This window comes from Phalacrocorax carbo, chromosome 10 (genome assembly GCF_963921805.1).
Source record: "Phalacrocorax carbo chromosome 10, bPhaCar2.1, whole genome shotgun sequence".
NCBI classification, from domain to species: domain Eukaryota; kingdom Metazoa; phylum Chordata; class Aves; order Suliformes; family Phalacrocoracidae; genus Phalacrocorax; species Phalacrocorax carbo.
The window spans coordinates 21,953,610-21,961,223 of NC_087522.1; the positions used below are offsets into that span (position 1 = coordinate 21,953,610).

Sequence of the window (7,614 nt, forward strand, 5' to 3'; positions counted from 1 at the left end):
GAAAACATCCAGATAGTACTATGCAGACACCACTTTAAAGGGGTGCACCCTACCTTGCTACACAGTAAATAAATATTTGTATATTTTGGCTATTCAGGTTTGCGCCAAGCCAATCTTACAAGCTTTCCTTTAACGCCTTTGAACAATTATGAACATTTGTATTGCAGTATTGAAGAAAAAAGAACAGTGACCTTATTTGGAGGATAACACTTGCAGACTTTGAGTACTCCTTATGAATATCCAAGACACAAAATATTCAGGTTGGTAAAAGGCTAAGTGAAAACTTAAGAACTGTCTCGATGTTTTACTGTGCTGTTCCTGGGGGCAGCAAATTACTTAACTTAGTTGCCATCCCATTCATTAGTCTGGTGGAAGAGCCTCTAGGCCATCTAAGCTAGCAGGTCAGAATTTGCCCACACAAAATAAAACCTGAAAAAAAAAAATTATGCCACATAACACTATTACAGACACTTAACTAAAATATAACAATCCATATTCCGATAGTAGCATGTTGCACCTAACCATAACATATCCAGAGAGTTCGACAGGGCATTCTGCACACAGTAAATCAAAGACATAGCTTAGATGAAAAAACATATGTAATATATATCAATATAGAGTAAAAACAACTATTTTATAGAATCTTTTGGTAAACAATCTGGCAAAAAGATACAGGCCAATTGAATCACAGTCCTTCATTCCCTTCCACAAGGCCAGCTTTCTGTTACCAGGGTAAGAGAAATAGGCAGGGCTGCCCAGTTGCTCAAAGACTGAGTGGCTTTTTACAGGCTGTTTTCATTACATATGAAAATCCATGCATGGCACAGTTGAGAGGCGCTTTAAACTAATAAATTGCCTCCAAAAAACAAATTCATGTAATTTGAAAAAGCACAAGTACTCCTAACGTGTAAATAAATATGTGTACAAATGTCACAACATTCTTTCAAAGCCACCTCATGCAAACCCAGTTAAAAAGCACATTACATAAAATGCTTTTCACATACACACTGTAACCTATGTAGAAATACCAGAATTTGTAGTCATGAGCAAAATTTAACACTTTAATATTAAATTAATCTGATAATAGTCAAGGTCTGTTAATTCAATAGAGTGTACAATTAATTCTAATCATTAGCTAGACCACTGATAATTTACTGGGGGTAGGGGAAGGAAAGAAAGCTGAAAATGCCACTATATCAGTAAATACCTGCTAAAATATGAAAAGCAAAACTAATATCGTAACCACTGAATCCCATAAAACCTGGTGTACATAAGACCTTGAACCAGACACTCTAATTCTCATAGATGATATTTTCAGGCAGGGTTAGGGAATTTGACGCGCAGGTGAAATACATTTCAACCTAACAGGTGATGACTCAATATAAATGCAGATTCTGCATTAGTCAGGACCACAAGGAAGAACATGCAGAGGAACCCCAGCCCAGCACAAAGCACTAAACCTTGACTAGTACCACCTTAATGACAGGTAAATTCTCTCTCAGGCTTTTTAGACCAGACTAAGCCTCACAGGCTTTTTAGAAACAGCATCACATCTTATTCTTGTAAATGAAAAATAGTAATCAGAAAGATCATGCTAGGCAGACTTTGACAATAAAATAGCCAGCCTTAAAAAAAAAAAACAAACACACAGAAAAAAACCAAGCCTATATACTGTACAAAGGTACATTAGTAAAGCAGGGGAAAAGGCTGCAAAATTCATCTATCCCACTGCCAAGACATTAGCCAGCCACAACTCCCATAGCACTGCCTGCACAGCTCTCTAGCCTTGCAGTTACAGTGACCTGTACAAATCAAACTAGTATCAACTGCTTTTTTATGAGGAAAAAGTACTGACGATTATTTTCCACAGAATTTAGGTTATTACTTTGAGTAAGAAACAAATATTAGAGTAGAAAGCCAAGCCAGCAACTAAATTTCATGGGACTACAGTATTTGGCTATTTGCTTCACATAAACTGGTCTAGTGCTACTGAGTTCCAGAAAAAATAAACAAGATCAAAATTAGAAGATTGCTCTTAAACACATTTACAAGGAAAGAATTTACTTGCTTTCCCCTCATACTGTGCAAACAAAATAAAAACGCAAATCCAACACTTCTACCATTAGTTACTAAACAAAAGTTAGACCTGGCCTATATCAATTGTGAACCAAGTTTCTATTTGTGTCGTTCCTCCAGACATGGAACAAATTCCCATGTCTCCACAGATTTTTACTTGAGCAGTTGATTCATTGATGCCTTTGGAAGCAGAATATCCTCACTCAAAATCTTAAGTCAACACACAAAGATATCAGCTAACTGAAGACCCAAGCATTTAAGAGCACTAAGCACTCACTTGCAAGGCAAACTGAGTAACTAGGAGCGCTTGGCAGTTATACCCTCAGTGGTGCCCATCAGCAAACTCCACAGCCTTGGAAAGGCCAGGGCATCTCTAGTCCTGGTGGGTTACGGAAACAAGCTCCTTTAACAGTCTAAAGTCAGTTCACTGCTGAGAATAGAGCCTCAACACGAGCTTGAACTGCATTGGTCTAGTTTAAACAACATTAAAAGTAGAAGGAAAGCGAGACCCGTAAGGTTTAAAGTTTTTTCCCCTAGAAAAATAAACTGATTAAATGTGGTCACATCCAGATTACGAACACTTAGCGTACAGTAAAAGTGGTTCTGGCCAAGTGCACCAGTATATGTTTTTTCTTAATAGTCTTAGCAGTCCTTTGTAGTTCATAGATCCCTGTGAAGAAGCGCAAGCTAATGATGAAGTACATACCTACAGAAAGCAGCTCTGATTAATAAACTCTCTGGGTATACATAAAGATTAGAGAGTATCATTTACAATCCAATTCACCAGGAAGTTCCAGATTGCTGTTTCCTAGAAAAGGAAAGGTAACCAGAAAAAAGGCCAAACAGTTTAGTCCAAGTCTTAATACACTGTATTTGAAACCACTCTTTCACTTCAAAGGCTAATAGCTTTGGTTACGGGTTCAATATCAAAACCCACCAGCAAAATCTCATACATCCTACAGATTCAGCACTCAAAAAAGCCAAGAGCTTGTTTCTGACTCCCAAGCTCTGAAATGAACAGCTTCACATTTTCCTCAAGAGCACCTTTACATTTTGGCATCCAAATTCCTCTTTCAGCCAATTGCTCACACATATATCATTTGTCCTGACACACCTGGTGTCACAACTCTGCGGAAACAGAAGACATAAATCACCATCCAGAAACATCTTTAAGCCACCACAACTGATAACTACAGAACACCAGGACTCTACAAAGAATTACTCTGTAAGAACTAATGCTGAACAAAGCAATTCAAGTTTTCACAGAGGTATCTCCTACAACACACTTAAAAGGATTCTGGATAAATGTGTAACTGTAGTTACACATGACATGATGCCATTTACACTTCTAGACTGATGGCAGCCTATTAATGCTTGCAAGTCTTGGTCAACAAAAATGAGGAAAAAAAAACCACAACACTGCCTCCTGCTGCAAAGCGGAATAGCCTTCCTGCTCTTGCTTGTTATGAAAGTTTTCTTCTTTGTGATGCAACATCTGTTTTAACTCTACACTGTAAAGAACATCAGTTCAAAATGGGTATTTGATGGATCCCACAATTAAAATGAGAACAAACCCTCGTCCAGACACAGCTGTGTCTGTCTGAGGTTACTGCGCTTAGCCCATCCCTAGCTCCTTATGCTCCACTAGCTGCTGTTACCACCCACAAGAACGTCAGCTAAGAAAAACAGCAGAACGCTCTCCAATTTATTTGAGGTTGTATCAGCCAAGCCAGCTTAAAACAGTTTGCTATAGGTCTTTGTGAACCCAGGTCATGTCAATGGAAAGGTATGGTTCCAGAAAAGCTCAAGGAAATTTAAACCAGGGCTACAATGGCTGCATTTTCCCACCCTGTCTCATTCATTTCAACAGGAAGTCCCATTCCCATCCCCTGACCTGGGTGGTCAGCCAGTTCAGAAACATGATCCAGTCAAAACCCAACAAAGCAAAAAAGCAATTCGTTACCAGCCTGATTAACTCCTTGACTTTGCTTAACTCACAGCCACAAAGGCTTCCTTGCCAACAGGGGAAGATGCACAGTCAAGAAGGAGGCAGGACCACCACAGCCCCAGTTTAAGCTGCCAAGTTTCTTGACAAGCTTAGGCAAAACTAAAATAGAGCTGCTTCAGAAAAGAGCGGTCACAGCCACCACCTCCTATGCAAGAAATAACATGTGCACGGCCACGGTCAGCCAGTTCAGGCAGTTGATCCAACTGAAGCTCAACATTTTTCTGTAATGGTATTTTCTGCTGGATCAGCAAAGAAGAACTGACAGAAAAATAGCTCCTTTTGGTGAAAGCACTGCCAGAGAAATCAAAGCTGCTCTGGTGGTAACACAGTAACATGACTGCAGAGGACATGTTAAGTCTTAGCTTGATCAAGTTTATGCTTGGTATTCTGTACAAAAAGAAAAGCAATATGCTCTAATGTCACTTATTAAAATCGAGATCCCTGGACTGAACAAGTGATCTACAATTTTAATATATGTTCACTGATCAACATGAACTCCAAAAGCAAGACTAAGGCCACGATTTCACATTAGTTTAAATGAAGCTTGCTAAGCTGGCAAAATAAATAATATATATAAACTTTGACCCCTCCCCCAAAAAATGAACAAGGTCAGCAGAGTGTCAGATGAGTGGAATAGGTAGGATAGGACCCCAAAGTCAGCAATTACAGCAGTTTAGGCTGCATGAGAATATCTTACCTGAAAGATTCTGTTAAACATCTTTTCTAGAGTGCAATAGATTTACTTTTGTATAACATTAGGGCAATTTAATTTTTTTCCCAACATTATGCACCTCCACCAATATCACTAGTAGAATGAAAACAGCTACAGGCAGAATTCAAGAACCCTGTACAGCACCGTAACAAGCTCTTCACAAACACGCAATAAAAACTCTACAACAATATGTTTTCCTGATAGCCCCTATTCCTTGGGAGACAAGCACTTTTGCAAGGATTTTCCACTATCACTTCAGAAAGTTTTTAGCCCACCACACTCATTATGGTAGGAAAGAAAAGTACTTACAGAGCATTCCAACACCAAGCAGCTATATCAAACTACAAAATGTAATACTTAGAAGCCTTGCGAATTTTAAGAGCCCAGCATGGCTTGTTGGTTTATTATTTTTTTTCTTCCTAAATGCATAATGTTCTCAGCCACTAACACAAAAATCAGAGGGCTTCATAATGCCAGGGTAAGAAGACAAACTTGTCTACTCCATCTAGTTTACATGCACCTTCAGTTTCCTCTCATTTAAGAGAAGTAATAAATGCAGGAAAGTAATTCCCAGGCTGAAAAATAATTTTTCTGCTAATAAGGATTTAAATGGCTGATTTAAATCACATTGCATATGTATACTTTATGAGAAAATTTCTTTGATGTGTTATGTTTAAGGTTCTGTAAATCAGAGTTTTCACTGAGGTTTAAAACCAACACCTTATTCAATTACAGATTAAAAAGTTTACCGTAGGATAACTCAGGCAATCAAAAGAATTTAAGAATCACAGGCAAGGATGAACGCATCTCAAAATCTTTTTTTTTTTTTTAAACTTTGCTCACATTATTTTTTATGTCTTCTACCAGATTTTTGCTAAGGGGAAAAAAAAGCAGCATTTCCACAGAGAATTGCCAAAAGATGAAGAAATGGAAAACACATGCTGATGAGCAGAAAAACAATACTGTTTCTCTATGGTAACTATTAACTTCTTCATAATCATAAAGATTGTTTTAGCAGTAGCCATAGGTCAATAAATCAAACAGAACCGATGAGTCAGAAATCCACTTAAATATTTACACTTTTAGCTACTAGCCATACCTAGAGTAATATTGTAGCCAGAGATAATGACTGTGCCTTCCATTTTACCCACTCTCCTCATTCGGGAGCCTTTCTGGAGAGGTAGGAAGATCAAAAATCCCAAACAACAACACAGCAAAACCCCTGAAACAGTACCATCGGACATTGTTAGCAGTTACAAGCATCTCCTACTCCGGATGGCTGAATTAAGAAATGCTGACAACCACCTTGAAAACACAGCAGCACACAGAAATCAACCCAAAGAGCTCCCTTATCATTTCATAAACCATTAATGAGCAGGTTACATAAATCTGCTGGACCGAAGCGAGTTGCAGACCGCAGCTACTGCAAGACATTATCCCCCCTCTGAGGGGGATCATTTCGTTCCTGAAGACCGTTCACCTCCATCAGCGCAATAAAAGGAGTTAAGCGCAGTCCAGCCAGAAGCTGCATTTGAACCCTTCCTTACCTACGGCAAACCGCGGGAAGCGGCGCTCGCCCGTGGCCAGCGCTCGCCCTGGCGGAGGGCAGCCCTGTTGCTCGTCAATCCCTCCTCCGCCGCCCGCTCCTTTGTGCAGCCTGGCGGGCTGCTGCACACGCAGAAACGGACCTGCGAAGCCACGACCCGGGTGGAAAAAAACATAAAGAGAGAAGTGTCGCTGCTTGGGGGCGGGGGAGAGGGGGGTGGCTGTCCCCCGTAACTCCCGCGGCGAGACCGGGCCGCCAGCGGCCCCCGCCCCGGAGCCGCCTCCCGAACTTCACGGCGCCCCAGCGCCGCCTGAGAGGAGGCGGAGGGTCCCCGGGAAGCCCAAACTTCCCGTAGCCCCGGCGCCCCCCGCTCGCTCCCGCCGCGGCAGGCAGGGCAGGGAGGCGATACAAAGCGCGGCGACAGCCGGCCCGGGAGCGGCGGCGCCGGAGGGACCCTCGGACGGAAACCTGGCCGGGATTCAAGGCCTAGGTGGCACCGCGGACGCAGGCGGCCCCGGGAGACGGAGACCGGGAAGCGGCAGCGCCCCGGGGCGGGGGGGGGGGGGTCGCTCCCCCGGAGCCGGCGGCTCGGTGCTCCCGGGGGGCCGGCCCCCCTCCCCCCGCCGCGGGCTCCACCTGCGCCGGGCCCCCGCCCCACCCCACGGATGGCGCCGGGGCCCACACCACCGCCCCCCGGGGCGGGAACCGGAGGGCGCCCCTACCTCTCCCCCGGCCCCCGCACACGGTTTCCCAGGGCGCCACCGCCGCCCATCGTCCCCCTTAGTCCTGCGTGCCCGTCCCCCCCGGACTCCGCCACACCCCGCGGGTCTCGCACACCCCCGCCACCCCCGCCCACTCCACCCCCAGCCTCAACGTGACAAAGGCCCTAACCCGCAACGTGGCCCGGCTCGGCCGCGCTCACCTGCTGCCCGCAGCCTCCTCCCTCCCGCGCCTCCTCAGCCGCCACCGAGCAGCGCTGCCGCCGCCGCTCCTCCCCCACCGCCCCACCGGCAACTGCTCCCGCCCCCGCCACCCGCCACGCCCATCCCGGCGTCCCATTGGCCACCCGCCACGCCGTCCGGCTTTTTGATTGCTGCGAGGAGCTGCTTGTCAGAGTTCCCACCCCGCCTCTCTCCGCCCACGGCTCCCGGGTGTTTTATTCCGCCGGGGGCTTTGGCGCCCCCTCTCTTTTGCTTCCGCTTTTGATTGGCTGAAGCGGTCGGAGCAGAGCGCCGGGATAGGTTGCCAGAGGTGCCAGCTGCGGCGATGGGC

The 7,614-nt window shown here is 44.7% G+C and overlaps 1 protein-coding gene across 8 annotated transcripts in view; it reads right to left on the reverse strand.

The window, feature by feature from the left end:
* NUMB (NUMB endocytic adaptor protein) overlaps positions 1 to 7,351 on the reverse strand; it is a 99,264-nt gene extending 91,913 nt beyond the window's left edge. For 6 of the 8 annotated variants that reach the window (XM_064462406.1, XM_064462402.1, XM_064462405.1 and 3 more), the window contains exon 1: positions 7,265 to 7,351. The gene's annotated coding sequence lies outside the window, so the exon portion shown is untranslated. Of the gene's footprint in view, positions 1 to 6,343; positions 6,959 to 7,264 lie in introns of those variants that run through there. The other 2 variants (XM_064462407.1, XM_064462404.1) reach the window with 1 other exon arrangement.
* Between the last annotated feature and the right edge of the window lie 263 nt (positions 7,352 to 7,614).